The sequence below is a fragment of the Pan paniscus genome, chromosome 14 (assembly GCF_029289425.2).
Source record: "Pan paniscus chromosome 14, NHGRI_mPanPan1-v2.0_pri, whole genome shotgun sequence".
In the NCBI taxonomy this organism is placed as follows: Eukaryota; Metazoa; Chordata; class Mammalia; order Primates; family Hominidae; genus Pan; species Pan paniscus.
Window position 1 is genome coordinate 36,987,460 of NC_073263.2, and position 20,152 is coordinate 37,007,611.

The window sequence follows — 20,152 nt, forward strand, 5'->3', positions numbered from 1 at the left end:
TTTACTCCTTTTGGACATACCTTTTGCATTGCATAATTTTAATAACTTTTGAGAAATGTTTGTACCAGAAATGTAAGGATACGCCCATAGGTTTTAATGCTTTATACTTCACATGAAGGCTTTGGCTCGTGAAGTCAGCAGATTTGGGCTTACTGAAGGAAAATTTTTATTCTTTTCCTAGACGAGTGAGGTAGCTTTAAAAGAAATCTAACCTTGCCTCACACATAGTGAAAGAAAGTTAACAGGGACAGAGAAAATAGTTTCTTTTTTTTTTTTTTGAGATGGGGTTTTGCTTTTGTTGCCCAGGCTGGAGTACAATGGCATGATCTCGGTCCACCGCAACATCCGCCTCCTGGATTCAAGCGATTCTCCTGCCTCAGCTTCCCGAGTAGCTGGAATTACAGGCATGCGCCACCACACCTGGCTAATTTTTTTTTTTTTGTATTTTTAGTACAGACGGGTCAGGCTGGTCTCGAACTCCCGACCTCAGGTGATCCGCCCACCTCGGCCTCCCAAAGTGCTGGGATTACTGGTGTGAGCCACCGTGCCTGGCAGAAAATAGTTTCTAACTCTCTGCATGACCCTCTGGGTGCCATGCCTATAAATATGGGTATCTCAAAGTCAATAAAAACAATTGACATCTAAAACTCTTCATGTTTTATGCACTAGCAATATTGACTATTTTTTGGAGGAAACGGCATAGCAAGCTAAGCTTATGTTAAACTCATTAAAGGTTTGAGTCCAAGGTCTAGTTTTTTCTTAAGCATCTTTAGATCACATATTCCTTCCTAATGATTGTGTTCTGCCCACAGTGAGCTCGCTTTTCTCCTTTCCAATCTAGATAACATTGAAGGTCTACACGGGGGAAGAGACTTGCCTGAGCATATATTAATTTCTGATTTTTTGGCATGGAGGTGACTAGTATAATGTCTGTCCTTCTTGGAGTTTAACTTTACACATTTGACATACCCTTGGGTCTCTTATGTTCTTTATTCAGTTCTTTGCTTTGCTACTGGGGCAAATTTTAAACTATATCCTTTTCTAGTTCCGATGGTCAGAGGCTTGGCAGTGTTTGAAAGTCAGATCATCTCAACCTCCCACCTGCCTTTCAGGTACTTCTCACAGATTCTCCATTAAAGTGGCCTATAGTTCAGGGCTGTGTATGAGAAAGCAGAAACCTTACCTTTTTTCTTTTCTTTTCTTTTCTTTTCTTTTTTTTTTTTTTGAGACAGGGTCTCACTGTTACCCAGGCTGGAGTGCAGTGGCGTGATCAAAACTCACTGCAGCCTCAACCTCCTGGATTCCAGCAATTCCCTTACCTCAGCCTCCCAAGTAGCTGTGGCTACAGGCATGAGCCATCACACACAACTAAGTTGTATTTTTTTGTAGAGACGAGTTTTGCCATGTTACCCAGGCTGGTCTTGAACTTGTGGGCTTAAGCAATCCACTCACTGCAGCCCACCAGAGTGTTGGGATTACAGGCATGAGCCACTGTGCCTGGTCAGGAACCTTATCTTACCAGTGGATTCGTGTTGTAATCTTCATTGCTAAAGATGAATTTAGCATTTTGTTCACCTTGCCAATCTAACACCTTTCAAATAAATATGCAGTGCTATGTTATAATGTAGCTGTTTGGCAAATTATCTAGCTTTCATTTTGTATAGGACAGTGGGTAATCTGGATGAATTTTGCAATGAATGTATATTTAGGGGTGTCTCTGTATGTGTGTGTCTGTGTGTGTCTGCGTGCACACACAGACACCCCTAAATACACACACAGACACACACAGTGAGTGCTTGTTGGAGACAGTGAAAGAATGAGGAGAGATAGAGGAGGGAGAATGAATAGGATAAAGTGGTAAGTGCAATAGGAAGTGGAAATTGGGTGAATGAGCAGGGATAAAGGGGATATTTGGGAAATTTGCTCATGTACAATATATTTCCCTCTTCTATTTCTCCAAAACAACTGTACAAGAAATCTGTTTCATTATTTTCCCCAAGTTTTCATCTTGAAAATAAAAAAAAGAGCACTTGTATACCCTTCATGTAGATTCACTAGTTTTTATGCTTGTGCAACCTTTGCTTCTTTCCCAATGCACACACATTATTTGCTAAGCCATTTGAAAGTAATAATAATTTGCAAACATCATGACATCTCAATCCCAAATATTTTAGCATCTAACTTCTAAGAATAAATTCTCCTACACATAAGAAAATTAACAACAATTTGGTAATATAAAATTCTACACATATCATATTCAAATTTCTCCAATGATCCTAAAAATGTATTTCATAGCTAGTTATTATTTTTTAAATTCCAGGATTCAATCAAAATTTATATCTTGCATTTGACAGTTATATCTCTGTAGTATCTTTTCACCCAGAACAGCCTCCTGCCCACTGATTTTTTTCTATCATTGACTTTTTGAGGAGTTCAGGCTAGTTGTCATGCAGAATGTCTCACATTCTTTATTGTTTCCACATGATTAGATTAAGGTTACACATTTTTGGCAAAAATTGTAGGTGATGTTATATAATTTTTATTGTATAACATAATGACCAGATGTCCAACTATTACTTGGTTAAGTTGTTGAATGCCAGATCTCTTCATTGTAAAAGTACATTTTCTTCTTTCTAATTATAAGTAATTTATGGGGTAGTACCTTGGGTCCATGTAAACATTCTGCCTTCAGCAACCTTTAACTCAACAGTTTGGCATGCTTGTTGAATCAATTATTACATTGGAGGTTATAAAATTTCATTTTTAAAAACCCTATCATTCTTTCTACATTTATTAGCTGATATTATGCTGCAAAGTAGAATTTCTCTCTCTTTCAACTATTCCTATTGATTTATGGCCTCCCTGTGTTATTTATTATCTATTATCTTTATCATCTTTGATGATCCAATTATGCAAAACATGCCTAGTTGGAGCCTTCAAATTGCAACTACTTTGTATTGTGTTAAAAATCACATAACTTAAAATGCACCATGTTAACTATTTTTTAAGTATGCTGTATAGTAGTGTTAACTATATATCCATGGATTTGCAGCAGATCTCTAGAACTTTTTCATCTTGTAGGACTGTAACTTATTTCCACTGAACAATAACTCTCTTTTTCCCTGCCTCCCAGCTCCTTGTAACTACCATTCTAGTTTCTGTTTTTAAGAGTTTGACTACTTAGATATCTCATATAAGTAGAATCATGCAGCATTTACCTTTTCATGAGTGCCTTATTTCACTTATCGTAATACACTGGCGATTCATCCATGCTGTAGTAATATTACAGAGTTTTCTTCTTTGAATGACTGAATAGCATTTTACTGTATATATAAACACATTTTCTTTATCCATTCATCCACTAATAGACATTTAAGTTGCTTCTATTTCTTGGCTATTGTGAATAATGCTTCCGTGAACTTAGGTGTTCTAATACCTATTTGAGATTCTGTTTTCAATTCGTTTGGATAAATATTAAGAAGATAAATTACTCTATCTTATGGTAATTATACTTTTAATTTTTTGAGAAACCTCCATAATGTTTTTCATAGCAGCTGCACCATTTTGTATTCCCACCAACAGTATATAAGGGTTCCAACTTTGCTAAATCCTTACCACAACTTTTGATTTTCTGTTTTGTGTATAGCGGCCATCCTAAGGAGTATTAGTATCTCACTGTGGTTTTCATTTACATTTCCATGTTGATTAGTGAGATTGAGCATCTTTTAATATTCTTCATTGGTGATTTGCATAATCATCTTTGGAGAGATGTCTATCCAAGTTCTTTGATCACTTCTAATCAGGTTTTTGTTTGTTGTTGTTGTTGTTGAGTTGTAGTTCTTTTTTTTTAAATTTTATTTATTATTATTATACTTTAAGTTTTAGGGTACATGTGCACAATGTGCAGGTTAGTTACATATGTATACATGTGCCATGCTGGTGCGCTGCACCCACTAACTTGTCATCTAGCATTAGGTATATCTCCCAATGCTATCCCTCCCCACTCCCCCCACCCCACAACAGTCCCCAGAGTGTGATGTTCCCCTTCCTGTGTCCATGTGTTCTCATTGTTCAATTCCCACCTATGAGTGAGAATATGTGATGTTTGGTTTTTTCTTCTTGCGATAGTTTACTGAGAATGATGATTTCCAATTTCATCCATGTCCCTACAAAGGACATGAACTCATCATTTTTTATGGCTGCATAGTATTCCATGGTGTATATGTGCCACATTTTCTTAATCCAGTCTATCATTGTTGGACATTTGGGTTGGTTCCAAGTCTTTGCTATTGTGAATAGTGCCGCAATAAACATACGTGTGCATGTGTCTTTATAGCAGCATGATTTATAGTCCTTTGGGTATATACCCAGTAATGGGATGGCTGGGTCAAATGGTATTTCTAGTTCTAGATCCCTGAGGAATCACCACACTGACTTCCACAATGGTTGAACTAGTTTACAGTCCCACCAACAGTGTAAAAGTGTTCCTATTTCTCCACATCCTCTCCAGCACCTGTTGTTTCCTGACTTGATTTAATGATTGCCATTCTAACTGGTGTGAGATGGTATCTCATTGTGGTTGTGATTTGCATTTCTCTGATGGCTAGTGATGGTGAGCATTTTTTCATGTGTTTTTTGGCTGCATAAATGTCTTCTTTTGAGAAGTATCTGTTCATGTCCTTTGCCCACTTTTTGATGGGGTTGTTTGTTTTTTTCTTGTAAATTTGTTTGAGTTCATTGTAGATTGTGGATATTAGCCGTTTGTCAGATGAGTAGGTTGCGAAAATTTTCTCCCATTTTGTAGGTTGCCTGTTCACTCTGATGGTAGTTTCTTTTGCTGTGCAGAAGCTCTTTAGTTTAATTAGATCCCATTTGTCAATTTTGGCTTTTATTGCCATTGCTTTTGGTGTTTTAGACATGAAGTCCTTGCCCATGCCTATGTCCTGAATGGTAATGCCTAGGTTTTCTTCTAGGGTTTTTATGGTTTTAGGTCTTTGTATATTCTGTATATTAACTTTTTATCAGATATATGGTTTGCAAATATTTTCTCCCATTCCATAGGTTGTGTTTTCACTTTATGGATGGTTTCCTTTGCTGTACACAAGCTTTTTAGTTTGATGCAACTTTACTTGTCTATTCTTGCGTTTCTTTCTTGTGCTTTTCATGTTATAGTCAGAAAATTATTGCCAAAACCAGTGTCTTGAAGCTTTCCCCTATATTTTCTTCCAAAAGTTTTATAGTTGTAGATTTTATTATTGGTTCTTTAATATATTTTGAGTTATTTTTTGAGTTATATACTATAAAGTAGGGCCCAATTTTATTCGTCTGCATGTGGATATCCAGTTTTCCCAACTCTATTTGTTGAAAAGTGTACCCTTTCCCCTTCAGCCTTGGTATACTTGTTTGAGATCATTTGACCATGTGTATGAGTTTATATCTGGGGTATCTATTCTGTTCCATTGGTCTATATGTCTGTCTTATACCAGTATCATATTGTTTTGATTGCTGCAGCTTTGTAATATGCTTTCAAGTCAGGAAATATGAGGCCTCCGACTTTGTTTTTTCTTTCTGAAGGGGTTTTTACTTTTGGGGGGGTCCTTTGTGGTTCCATGTAAATTTTAGAATTTTTTCTATTTCTGTAAAAAAATTGAGATTTTGATAGAAATTTCATTGAATTTGTAGATTGCTTTGGGTAGAATAAATATTTTAACAATATTAAGTCTTTCAATCAATAAACACAGATGTCTTAGTTCGTTTAGTGTTGCTATAAAGGAATACCTGAGGCTGAGTAGTTTATAAATAAAAGTTTTTATTTGTCTCATGATTCTGTTGACTGGAAGACTGGGCTTCTGGTGAAGGCTTCAGGCTGCTTCCACTCATGACAGATGGCAAAGGAGAACCAGCATGTACAGAGGTCTCATGGTAAAAGTGGAGGCAACAGTGAGATGGGGAGGTGTCAAGCTCTTTTTGACAACCAGCTATCCTGGGAAGTAATAGCATGAGAACTCACTCATTACTGTGAAAATGGCACCAAGACATTCATGAGGGATCCACTGCCATGACGCTAACATTTCCCATTAGTCCCCACCTCCAATACTGGAGATCAAACTTCAACACGAGGCTTAGGGGTACAGACATCCACACTATAGCAAGAGATGTCTTTCTATTTATGTGTGTTTTAAATTTCTTTCAATAATGTTTTGTAGTTTTCAGCCTTTTACCTTTTTGGTTATGTTTATTACTAAGAATTGTATTATTTATGATGCTGTTTTAAATGGGATTTTCTAAAAAAAACTTTTTTGGATTGTTCATTTTTAGTTTGTATAAACACAACTCATTTTTATAGCTTGCAGAATTGTTTATTAGTTCTAACATTTTGCGTGCGCGCGCACACGTGTGTGTGTGTGTGTAGTCTTTAGGAGTTTCTACATGTAGCATCATGTTTTCTGAAAACAGATAATTTTACCTCTTGCTTTTCAATTTGAATGCATTTTATTTCTTTTTCTTGTTTAATTTCTTTGGCTAGGATTTCCATCACTATGTTGGATAGAAGTGGCAAAAGTGGGCATCCTTGCTTTGTTTCCAAACTTAGAGAAAAAACTTTCCATTTCTACCACTGAGTATGAGGTTAGTTTTCACATATGGCCCTTTGTTATATTGAGAACATTTTCTGTTATTTCTAGTTTGTCAAGTGTTTTTTTAAATCATGAAAGGCTGTTGAATTTTGTCGAATTAGTTTTCTGTATGGATTGAGATGATCAGGTAGCTTTTGTTCTTCAATCTGTTAACATGATGTATTATATTGATTTGATTTTTTTATGTTGTACCATCTTTGCATGCCAGGAATAAGTCTCACCTGATCATCTTGTAGTATTTTTTTTATGTACCATTGAATTTGATTTGCTAGTATTTTGTTGAGTATTATTGCATCAATATTCAGTAGAGATATTGATCTATAGTTATCTTTTCTTGTAATATATTTGTCTGGTTTTAATATCAGGGTAATGCTTGCCTCATAAAATGAGTTTGAAAGTGCTTCCCCCTCTTTAATTGCTCGAAGAGTTTGAGAAGGATTAGTGCTAATTCTTCTTTAAATGTTTGGTAGAATTCTTCAATGAAAGCATCAGGTCTGGGCTTTTCTTTGATGGGATTCTCTTTATTACTGATTCAATCTCCTTGCTACTTATAGGTTTGTTTAGATTTTCTGTTTCTTCATGATTCAGTCTTTGTAGGCTGCACACTTCTAGGAACTTGTCTATTTCTTCTAAGTTATCTAGGTTGTCGGTGTGTGATTGTTTATAATAGTCTCTTATGATTCTGTTTATATATGCGGCATCAATTTTAATGTCTCTTCTTCCATTTCTGGTTTTATTTTTTTTTTGAAGGTTCTTTCCTTTTTTCCTGCTTAGTCTAGTTATGAGCTTGTCAATTTTGTTTATATTTTCAAATAACCAACTCAAATCTTGTCACTTTTATAGTTAAATGTTTATGTGTGTGTATATTTTGAAGCAAAATCATGGAGGCATCTAGTAGTTCTTGTTGCACTTTTGATCATGCTTTTTAAAAATTCTCTTTTACTTTTCTTGAGAAACATCTTATGACAGGGACATGGAATTGTAAAATATAACATGCAAATGTTGAAGACAAAGTAAATGGCCGAAAGCAAACTGATGCTTGATAAAGAATATAGAGCAGCTGTGTGTGATCAGCCATGAATTAATAATAGCATACTATCTGGAACTTCAGAAAACTGCTAGTTTGCAAGTAGTTTTGGTGGATATTTTATCCTGTGGTTTCTCAAACTTATCTCAGTCAGAATTTTTTCAATCCTATGGTGACTAGCTTTATCTGAACCCAAGCCATCTCATACATGGATTATCAGTTTCCCTTCAAATTTCTTGCCATCACCATCAGTCATAACCACTGATGTTCCTTGCCATGTGTTTCCTATAGCTCATACTTGGATTGTGTTATCTCTATAGACTCTTTAAGATCCTGTAAAGACTCTTAAAATAATTTTATCTATTTTGGACACTGCTTTCAAGCTCATTTGTGACATCTTGTTTTCCGGTTTTTTTTTTCAAGACTCTTATGGATCCAATTTGTCCTTTAGTCATTTCACACCCCTTTTGTAGCCTTCTTCCAGAACAAACCCTATCATTTTTCTATGCCAAGTGTTTACTCATGATTTGGAAGTTCTGAATAGGAACTAGATTGTATGGGGCCTTGAAAGACATGGTAATAACTTTGGATTTTTTTCTATTTTATATATCATATTACCTACAAATCCTAACATTTAGGAAGGAGTAGGTTCTGTGTCATATCAGCTCTCTCCTTATAAGGAATATAACAATAGAACAATAGAACAATAGAACAATAGAACACAAATGAAATACAGTCTGGAAACCTTTAAGAAGGAACTACCATGTTTTATCACATTCCAATTAGGTTATATCTGGGCAGCATCCAAAGATAATCCAGGTTTTAAAATATAACAAGCTGAATATGCTGTTAGTCTAAGTAAAATTGCTGTTTATGATACTTGCTAAAGAAAAAATAAATGATAAAAGCAGATGACATATTCAAATCCTTTAACCCTGGGCTCAAGCGGCATGTGTGCGTATGTTTGTGTGTATGAAAGATGGAGAAAAAGAAGACACAATTGAGTAACTGCTGCTCAGTGAACCACGAAAGACAAAGTCCATATGGAATCCAAATGTTCATAGCAAATATTCGCTTTTTTGCTAAGACTGTGCTGAAAATAAAACAATAAATAAATTATAGTAATAATGTTAAAAATTAATTAATAATCTTATAATGATAAATTGATATATCAACACTGTTAGTAACAAAAATATTTCTGATGCTAGTTGTCTTTCTAATTCCTCTGGTAATATAATTAACTCCTAGAAAGCAGGGGCAGTGGTTTATAAATTGTAAACTACTGTGTATTTACAAGGAATTATTTATTTTCCATAGCAATGCCTTATATATAATAGGTTCTAAACAAATGTTTTAATTATAATTAAGTGCTTTACATATCCCTAGTGTCTTAGAAATTTTTATTTAATTTAAAAACTAAATTTTATAGATTAAAATCTTTTCTTGGTTCCTGGATAATCAGCTTTATAGTTGACTGTGGATTTTGCATTTTGTGCTTAATACACGTATTACTGTACTTGATACATTGATAGGTTTCATCAGTTGTTCTTGTAAATCTCTCCTTTCTTGCTTCTCGTGATATTCATATTCCTTAAGTTCTCTGCCTATTTTCCTCTGGGCTCCTCCCAGCCAATAACTGCATGGCAGGGATAGTAATGCAGACCTGTTCCTGACAGACAGGGCACTCTTCTGACTTTGGCTCAAAGACTCCCCTTTAGCTTGGCCAAAATATCTGTAGAACTTCACTGCAGTGTTCTTCTTACCCAGACTTCCTTCTTTCCCTCTTTTCTGCACAATGTCAGAACATAATGGTCTGCAAGCTCTCCTGGCCCCTGTGACTTCCCCTCTATTTCATCCCACAGTCTTTTCCATCAGTAGATTTCTTACACTTGGAATCTTCTCAGAGGACCTGGACTGGTATATATACCCACCTGGAACAGGCAGTCTAGCCATCAAAGAGCAGGAGAGAAAACTTACTCTCTCTAAGAACTCTCTTCCAAGAGAAGAAAGGGTCTGGTTGGCCAAGGCACGGCAATTTAATATTCACAAATTTACCAGGCAGATAGATGTGGAGTGAATGAAGCTAATTGAACCGTTTTCAACTAGCCAGTAATTGCACTAATTGAAGACGAAACTGGAGTACTGAAAAAGCATTCCTCAAACAGTGCAGGAGACAAATAGAGTAGTCACACACCCCACTCTATTGATGCATGAATGCTAGAGTCTATCTGTCCCCATTTCCCATATACCTCCCTGAAGAACAAGCTCAGGATTTCACTGATAATGCCAGGATCATATTGCAGCCAAAATACCATTTAAGGTAAAGTAATAAGACATATGAGAGAGCAATCATTTTTAAAAACGAAGAAGAAAATGACATTGATTATCAGAGGGAACAAATCTAATGGTCTAGAAAGTAAAAAAAAGTTTAATAAGCAAAACAAATACCCTTAATGACAAGAAACAATATTAGAGATATGGAGCGGGAAAAAGTTAATAATGAAGAACAACAAATTGGAGACATTGTGTATGAAAGATAAAATACCTTAAATGAAAAACTTAGAAGGTTAAATAGCAAAATGAATATCATTGAAGAATGAATATGTAGGCTGGTAAATAAAATCAAGAAATTGAAGGGATTATAGGGTTGTACAGAGGTGGGAAGTATGAGGAAAAACTTAAGATGAATAAATAATAAGATGAAAATTATAATAGATTTCCAAAATGACAAAAATGCTGGTTAAAATATTTTGGAATATAATACAGAAATTATCTAAAATAAAAGAATACATAGTCCCAAGCTTGAGTATCAATAAGGATAATCAAGAACATATTATAGTAAAATTATGAGTCTTGAAAAGAAATAGAAATTCAGACAGTTTCCCACAAAATCCTCTACATTCTTGTCACCTCCCCACTCAACTTGAAAGTACTTTCAAAAGAAATACTCTAGGAAGAAGAGGTATAAATCCAGGAGAAATTAACAAGATATGGGAAGTAAGAGATAACATTAAAAATTTACTATTATATGAATTAAAAATTATAGAAAAAACAAAGAAGGAGAAGAAATATCTAAATCACTACAAAATGAGAAATTTCGATGATACCAATGTGGTGTGAGATGAGGGAGAGAGGAACAAAAATAGATGTGAGTGAGACCATGCTATGGTATTTACGTGGTTCAGGAGCAATACATAGATATTGACAAGCTCAATAAATTGAAAAAAACCTTAAATGTGGTCCTTAATGAATATATATGAGAGATCAGAAGATTACAAGTAGAATACAAAATTTTCAAATGACGGAATTTAACAAATATCTTAAGATACAATAAATAGAAAATAGAAAACAGTTTGGTAAAATAAACTTTATCATAGCAAAGTGGCCCTCAGTAAAAGTGTGAAATCTAATGTTTTGGTTTTTAAAACAGTTCCAGAAATATAATGTTGTATTTTTTACAATAAGATAATAGGATACTGAAAAGTTGAAAATAATGAAAAAGATGTACTTACCACCAAATTAGTACCCCAAATACATCCAGGGTAGCAAAGTAGCATTTTTAGAAAACCCAGACAACATAGATTTTACGGGAGAAAGTATCATATGAGGCAGAAAAGAATGTTATACTTTTGTCAAAGGCACAATAAAATAAGATAAGATATCAAAGTTGGGATAGGCAGAATTTTAAGATAATCCCCCCAATGACCCACTCTTATAAAATCCCTTCTCCTTGAGTGTTGTCAGGCCCTGTAATTTCTTTCTAATTAATGGAATATGACAAAGATTAAGGGATTGTGCAGGTGCAATTAAGGCCCAAAATAAGCTGACTTTAATCAAAAGGGAGATCATTCTGGGTACGTCTGACCAAACAGGTTAACCCATCCAAAGAAGTCTCCTACCTTCTGTGAATACAGAGGTTCCAACTAGCAGCCTCACTCTTTCTCTTTCAGTCTCTATCTCTTTCCTTTGCTAGCTTTGAAGAAACAGTTTGAGCTGAATTCTATAGTCATAAGAAAATGAAATTCACCAAGGTCCCGAGGTATCTTGGAAGCAGATTGTTCTCTAGTCAAACCTCCAAATGAGAATGTGGCCTGACCATCATCGTCATTTCAATAGTCTTGTAAGATCCTGAGTAGAGAACCTGGCTAAGTTATGCCTGGATTCCTGACCCACCTAATAAATATATATTGTTTTAAGCCAATAAATATGTGGTAGTTTCTAATGCATTGTGAGGGTTACTGTTAGGTGTCTACTTGATTGGATTGAGGAATGCCTAGATGGCTGGTAAGTATTGTTTCTGAGTGTGTCTGTGAAGATGTTGCCAGAGGAGACTGACATTTGAGTTGGTGGACTGGGAGAAGAAGACCCACTCTCAGTGTGGCAGGACACCATCCAATTGACTGCCAGTGCAGCTGGAACAAGGCAGGCAGAAGAAGGAGGGTTAACTTTGTTGTGCTGAGGCTTTTGGCTCTTTTCTTCTTCCTGTGTTGGATGCTTGATTACACTTCTTCTGCCCTTGGACATCAGACTCCAGGTTCTTTAGCCTTTGGCCTCTGACACTTGCACCAGTGGCTTGGCAGGGCATGCAGGCCTTCCTATATACATATAGATAGATATATGTGTGTGTGTGTGTGTGTGTGTATGTGTACATATGTATGTATGTAAAAAATCTCCTATTGATTCTGTCCCTCTGGAGAACCCTGATTAATATATGCATTAATAGATAACCATGATAAAAATTGAACATATATGCACCAAATGTTATACTTTTAAATACATAATGCAATAATTGACAGAAATATAGGGAGAAATGGATAAATCAAGAATGGATGTGAAGAGTTTCGACATGCTCTTCTCAGAAAATAATAAATAAAAAATTTAAAATACAAGCAAAACTGTTAAATATTTAAATATTATCAACAAACTCTAATATATATTTAGGGCATAATCTTTTATCTCAAATCCACAAGACCAGATGAATTTCAAAATTTAGATTTTTGTGATGTAAAATTAATATAATTCATATGTTATATATAATACACCATCCTTGATGAGATACAGCATAGGACTTCATAATCAAATATTAGTATTTCTACAGCTAAAGAAGTAGTAAATAAAGACATGAAATAATGGCATCAGTTCAATATAGGTTTTTATCACTAAATCCATATAGGTTAGATTTCTTCACCAAATGAGTTACAAAAACCTTAATTTTGGAGCTTTTTGAGTTTTAGAATTGCAAATAAGGGGTTGCAATTAATGAAAATTGGCCTTGTGTTAGGCTTTTAAAAAAATCTTCACTTTTAAAAAAAGGTCTAAGGAGTCAGCACCAAAGAGACCATGTTTTCTGATCTCAGTGAAATAAAAGTTGAAGTCAGTAACGAAAGTATATCTTTTAAAAACCTCAACAATCTCCTATGCCTAGAAAGAAAACAAAATAGTAAATAACCCTTCAGAAGAATAGGAAATTATAAAATATATATGGAATGCACCATAAAAGTACTTATGAGTATATTTATTACTTCAAATGTATTTATAACAATGTAAATAAATTAAAAAACAAGCTAAGAATACGCACACACACACACACACACACACAAAATCAGAAGGGCCACAGATGAAAAAGGAGAGAACAATACAAATGGCGACACAACAATCAGAGCAGCACGTGCTTTTACTGAAGGGGGCGTGGAAAATCAACTTCTCACTCCATCCCTCTGACACTGTCCCAGGAGGGAAACTGGAGCATCACCTGTTTCTGCCTGGTGAGGATGAAAGGATAGCTGCCTGGCTGGCTGTGCCAACAATACCTGGAAGGGGAGTCAGGACACTCCTGCTTCTCCAGGAGGGGAAGGGGTGGGATGGGAGATTTGCTCTTTGCTTTGGTGAGAATTCCATTTTCCACAAGGTTGGGGCATGAAGTGTAAAATCAGCTCCCTACTGGGCCTGCTGAACCTGTGATAGGTGAGTGGGAGGAAGCGGTTTTCTCATTGCTGTGTGTGGCTAGAGTAGGGAAGGTATTGCCACAAGGTTTTCTGCTGTTAGGCTTCCTGTTTCCCAGTTCCTTGGCTAGCAGAAACAGGTTTTCTTGGGGATTATCTGGTCAGTCTGTTGCCAGTTCTTGTTTGGAAGCTGCTACAGCACCTCTTCCAGGATGCATGGGAGGCTGCAAGAAATCCAGAAAACTTGACCCTCAAGTACTGGGGTCCCTATGTGTCCGGAATTGGTTCCTTCCGGTGGGTTCTTGGTCTCACTGACTTCAAGAATGAAGCCACAGACGCTCGTCGTGAGTGTTACAGTTCTTAAAGATGGTGTGTCCGGCGTTTGTTCCTTCAGATGTTCAGACGTGTCCAGAGTTTCTTCCTTCTGGTGGGTTCATGGTCTTGCTGACTTCAGAAGTGAAGCCACAGACCTTTGCAGTGAGTGTTACAGCTCTTAAAGGTGGCACATCTGGAGTTGTTTGTTCCTCCCAGTAGGTTCGTGGTCTTGCTGACTTCAGGAGTGAAGCTGCAGACCTTCGCGGTGAGTGTTATAGCTCATAAAGGTGGCGCGTCTGGAGTTGTTCGTTCCTCTGATGGGTTCATGGTCTTGCTGACTTCAGGAGTGAAGCCACAGACCTTTGCAGTGAGTGTTACAGCTCTTAAAGGTGGTGCATCCAGAGTTGTTTGTTCCTCCCAGTGGGTTGGTGGTCTCGCTGACTTCAGGAGTGAAGCTGCAGACCCTGCGGTGTTACAGCTCATAAAGGTAGTGCAGACCCAAACAGTGAGCAGCAGCAAGATTTATTGTGAACAGTGAAAGAACAAAGCTTGCACAGAGTAGAAGGGGATCCCAGTGGGTTGCTGGTACTGGCTTGGGTGGCCAGCTTTTATTCCCTTATTTGGCCCCAGCCACATCCTGCTGATTGGTCCATTTTACAGGGCACTGATTGGTCCATCTTACAGAGGGCTGATTGGTCCGTTTTTACAGAGTGCTGATTGGTGCGTTTACAAACCTTTAGCTAGACACAGAGTGCTGACTGGTGCATTTTTACAGAGTGCTGATTGGTGCGTTTACAAACCTTTAGCTAGACACAGAGCGCTGATTAGTGGGTTTTTACAGAGTGCTGACTGGTGCATTTACAAACCTTTAGCTAGACACAGAGTGCTTATTGGTGTGTTTACAAACCTTTAGCTAGACAGAAAAGCTCTCCAAGACCCCACCTGACCCAGAAGCTCAGCTGGCTTCACCTCTCACCTAGATGGTCAATCTTTATTTGCCTACCTTTCAGGGTCTTCCTAAGCTTGCTTGTGTTTGTCCAGGGATTTTAGTTGCAAGAGGAAGGATCTGGGAGGAATGAGGCTAGTCTGTCTTGGAGAACTGGAAGTTTCCTAAGCACTGTGATTTTTATTGTTGAGACATGCGAATGGTCACCTCATTCCCTTTTCTTTGGTACATACTGTTGGAGAAGAGGTTTCAAGATCATGTTGACCTATTGATTTTTCAAATGAGATTTTAGCAGTGTTGCTTCCAGTTCCTGCTATCTCCAGAACCCAAAGATGATTCCAATAAAGAAGGGGACTCTTTTGGAAACAAACACAACAGTTACGCTGTACTTAAACCTACCCCTGCTCCCTCTGGTTCCTTCTTATCTTGGAGTGAATTATTTCAAGAGGCTTCTCAACTCTCATGCAATGGGACTTATCTGCCTAGCACGGGGTTTCTGAGCCTTAGCACCATTGATGTTTTGGACCAGATAATTCTTTGCTGAGGGGTATGTCCTGAATATTATGGGATATTTAGCAGCATCCCTGCCTCTACCCCCTAGGTGGCAGTAGCAATGCCGCCCTCCACACCTCCCCCATCACGCCTCCTATCCCCCATCCCCTACCCTGCAGTTGTAACAACCAAAAAGTTTCCAGGTGTTTACAAATGTTGGCAAAATTACTGAATGAGAACCACTGGTTTAGCCCATTTGCCAGATACAGCCAACATGTCAGAATATCATTTGAGTTCAAGGCATTGTCTCTCTTTAATGAATTCTGCAAGTAATAAAAACTCACTTCTACTTTTATCTTGCACATGTATTCTTACTGATTTGGGTAGAGGCAGAATGTGATTATTTACAACAACCCATCTTTATTTTTTGTAGAAAAGGCACTGTTGTGACTGTGATTAAGTTGTTTAAAAAAGTAATTCAATAAATGTAGTGCTCACTGTGTGCAGAATAGAAGGAATGGTTTTGGTACCCAACAGCACATTCACAGATAATTCCTTGGGGAAGATTTTCCTGGAGAAGTGTATGCAGCCTGGGAGTTAGTGAAAAGAATAATCTGTTTCATTAGGGGTAGACCTAATTGAAGAAGAAAATTGAAGAAAATAGAAAATTTTATTTCTTTTATTGTTTTCATTGAGTTTCTTCTCCATGCCCAGTATATGCACCAGATGGAAAGAAGAGATTTGTGTCCAATACTGTAGCTTGATTCCTGGGTACCCCAGAGGCCTCTCTAGTAATCCCTCCTGCCTTTGCTGTTTTCTTTGTAAATTGAATTTTTTTTAATACTTCAAAAGTTTTTTGTGGATTTCATTTTATCCTCCAAAGAATTCTCTGCATACTTATCAGGTATCCTAAAACACAACATCATTCTAAATCAATGTGCTTAAATTGAATAAAAGACAATATGCTTAAAATGAATATGAAGCCATAAATACAAGTCATTCTAAAATGACATGCCTAAATTGATTTTTAAAATGAAACACAACATATTAAAGCACAGTTTGCACATTCTGTAGCCTAGAACAAAACTCAGGGCAGAGGCTTAGGCACCTAACAAGCTCTGATGAATGGTAGCTCAGTTTGACGGGACAAATAGCTCCATTTGACAATGACGTTTGGCAATGTAGGTTATTCAGTAGCCCAGGTAGCAGACTGTCTGATATTTCTAAGCAGACAGGCAGGACAAAATTGTGCTGAGGATCTTGACATCAAGCAAAAACAGGAAAGGTCCCTGTAGGAACTGTCACATAACAAATGTAGGATGCATGAACTTGGATTAGCTCCTGGTGGGATGAGAAGATGAAAATAGCAAGATATTGGAGTAATGGGGTAATAGATAGGTTGTAAGCCAAGGTAGCTTGTTTAGAGAAGCCAAGAGCAATAGCCTATGAAGGAAACAAAGTGGGATGTTATTCTGGAAGCCAAGTAAAACACCCATTATTAAAACCGTGTGATTAAAGTCTGCCTATTACTGACTCTTGAGTTATTGAGCTAGAATTTCTTAACTTCTCTACATCTTATTCAAAATTGGATTAATGTTAGGTCCTGAATCAATCAGTACTGAGCTTGTAGTCAAGGGTCATATCACCTCAACCACAGAGGGAGAATTCTAGAAGACTTGTCGAAGAAAAATTGCAATGGACAAGTTAACCAGGCCAGGAGGGCTTTATTCAAGACTATTGCAATAGGGGGAACTAAACTCTATTGAAAGAAAAGGAAAACTAACATAGGAACAGAAAACCAAATACTGTGTGTTCTCATTTATAAGTGGGAGCTAAATGATGAGAACACATGGACACAAAAAGGGGAACAACAGACACTGGGGCCTACATGAGGCTAGGGGGTGGGAGGAGGGAGAGGAGCAGAAAAAAGAACTGTTGAGTACTAGGCTTAGCACCTGGGTCACAAAATGATCTGTACAACCAACTCCTGTGACATGAGTTTACCTATATAACACGCCTGCATATGTGACCCTGAACCTAAAATAAAAATAATCATAATAAAAAGAAACTAAAGGCAAGAGAATTTTCCAGCACTGGAGTGGGTTAGTGGAAAAGTCCTGGATGACATCAGGAGGGAGGTAGTCAATGTGGTTATCTGTATTTGCTAATCATTGCTTGTTGAAGTTAGGCCCTGGAGACTAGGGCCCTATCATTATTGATGATTACATTTCAAAAGGATGGCCTTCAGGTCCTTGAGGAAGACATTCCTGGCTTGTAAAACTGGCAAGTGGCTAGAAGAAGATTTACATGTCAAAAGGGCATAGAAAGAATTTATACATTGCAAGTTTTCTAAAGTAAACACTTTTAAGAAAAGGGAGGTCAGGGGCCAATAGAAAGAAATCTGTCTAAAAGTTTAGTCAAACTAAGGGAAACATTAAGGTCATCTTGGTCAGAGTAACAGTGGGATGGAGAGAGGAACACCCTATTATAATACTGAACAGGAATCTTGCGAAGTAGATATTTTTATTGCTTTTTTTAGACAGAGAAATTAAGTTTTAGAGAGATTAAGAACCTTAAGTTATATAACCAGTCAGTAGAGCAGTCAGTATTTGAAACCAAGTGTCTCAGCTTTTACTGTACAAGGTGGACCATCTTAAATCGTATACATTAAGAAAAATCCCATCTTTGTTTTCTCATCTAAGTTTAATGGATAATTTCTGGATATTATATACATATATATGTATTCACACTCACTTTTTATTACTTAATTTTTTAACATAGTTCTGAGTAGTCTCCCACTCATACTCATGGAATACACTGGTTGAGTATTTATGAATACTTACAAAGTACACTCCTGTCCAATACAATCTATTATCAGCATCTAGGATATTGTATTTTCTCACTCTATAGATCAGGAAAAGAAGACAATGACTTCATTTGGAAACAATACTCTGATAATATAAGCATGAGTCTCATGATTATCCTGTTGTAGACATTCAATGATGATTGCTCACAGCAGTGCATGCCACAGGAACTCACATAATAGTGTGGATTTCAAGAAAGAAAATCTAATTATACCTCCAGGCAAAATGCTGAAAATAGGACTGACATATGCATTTCGTCTAACATTACTATTGTATTTCATGGGGCAAATGAAAAAAAAAGTGCAGCCAACATTAAGAAAAATTTCCTGCAGGTGTTCTAGAATAAACTGTTTACACATTTTAATTTTGCCCTTTCACAGTTATTTAAATATAAGTAAAGTGAGAGAAAAGCAAAGAACTTCACAATAATCACATGTCGAGTCTAATTTCGTGATACACATGATATCATGGTATCACCTAGTTTGGAAAGAATATCCTAACCAGACACAGTTGTCTTTGCCCAATATGCTATTCCTAATGATGTCCTGAATTGCAAATAATACAAAAACTTATAATTTCCACAAATATTTTATTTTAACAGAATTTCAATAATTAAGAAGTTTACGTTTGACATTTTAGTTCATGATAAACAACCAAAAGTTATTTCCACTTAATTTTAGATAGATGCATCCAGAACATACCATTTTGTAAAAGTTGCTTTTCCTATATGTAAACTAAGTTTTATATTTGTTTCTATTTTAGGTGTCAGTATTTATATAAATCCTTTCTACCTCTGACAGGAAATTTTCTACTTAATCCATTTTGTTAATTCGTAATGCTTTAATGAAATGGCTGTAGTTTTGGTGTTTTTGAGTGATCATACTCCATTTTTGTATACTTGCTTTTGACGAGAAACATTGGGGTATGTGGCCTGTAGCTTTTTCCATTCTTTGATCTAGTCAATTAGCAGCTTACGTACTCATAAACTGTGGCACAGTGCTGCTCAGGAGCTGCCAAATCCCCAGGCTCAGATTAGATGCCATTGTCTCAGTGCTCACGAGAGAGGAAAAGCAGAGGAGCTGTGAGCCATGGAAGAAGCACAAATGCCGGAGGACAGGCTGGCTGTTGAGTCATTAGCCATACACGGACACCCACAATAAATAAAGGAATAAGATGGGATTGATCTAACCTCAGAGGATTAGCTCATAGTTAAATCTTGTTTGCACTTTCTGTTAAAATATAGACTGTTGCATTTTAGAAATAACGTTTATTTTAATAATGCTGATATGATTGAGAAGACTGGGTATAGAGAGAGGAGATGAAAAACTTCACTTTCCCCAGGAACAGCTTTCATGGTCATAAAATAAAGAGTTATGATGGAGTTACTTCAAAGCCACTTCTAGTGTCCAACTTTTATCATTTTATGTCTATAATAATTTATACTTATGTACAAAGATACATCTTATAAGGAATAGATAAAGTCAGAATCCGAGCACTGATTTTTTTGGCATATTGTTCATTTTTCTCACTCTACCTCTGTTTTACCCCCAAATTTCCCTTCTCTATTTCTCAGTCTTTCCAAATACTGAACAAACCTTCCATTTCCTTGTCAGTCCTGGCACTGAAGAAGATCACTGTACTCAGAAAATTCTGTCGTACAGCGTTCCTTCCAGAAGGGACTCTGAATTGGAGTTCACTTAGCCTATGTCTCAGTCAATGTCTGGGATGTTGCTATTCTTTAAAGTACTGCTAACAGCATGATTGAGGAATCATTTAAATATAAATATTGCATTTATAAATGGGGCTCAGTGGGAACTTTTAATTGTTCACAGACAGATGCACACACAATTCCAATATCACTTTTACAATGAAAATAAAAGACAAAGAAAATAGAAACCATAGAAGTGTCATGTTTGTAAAGAATAGAATGC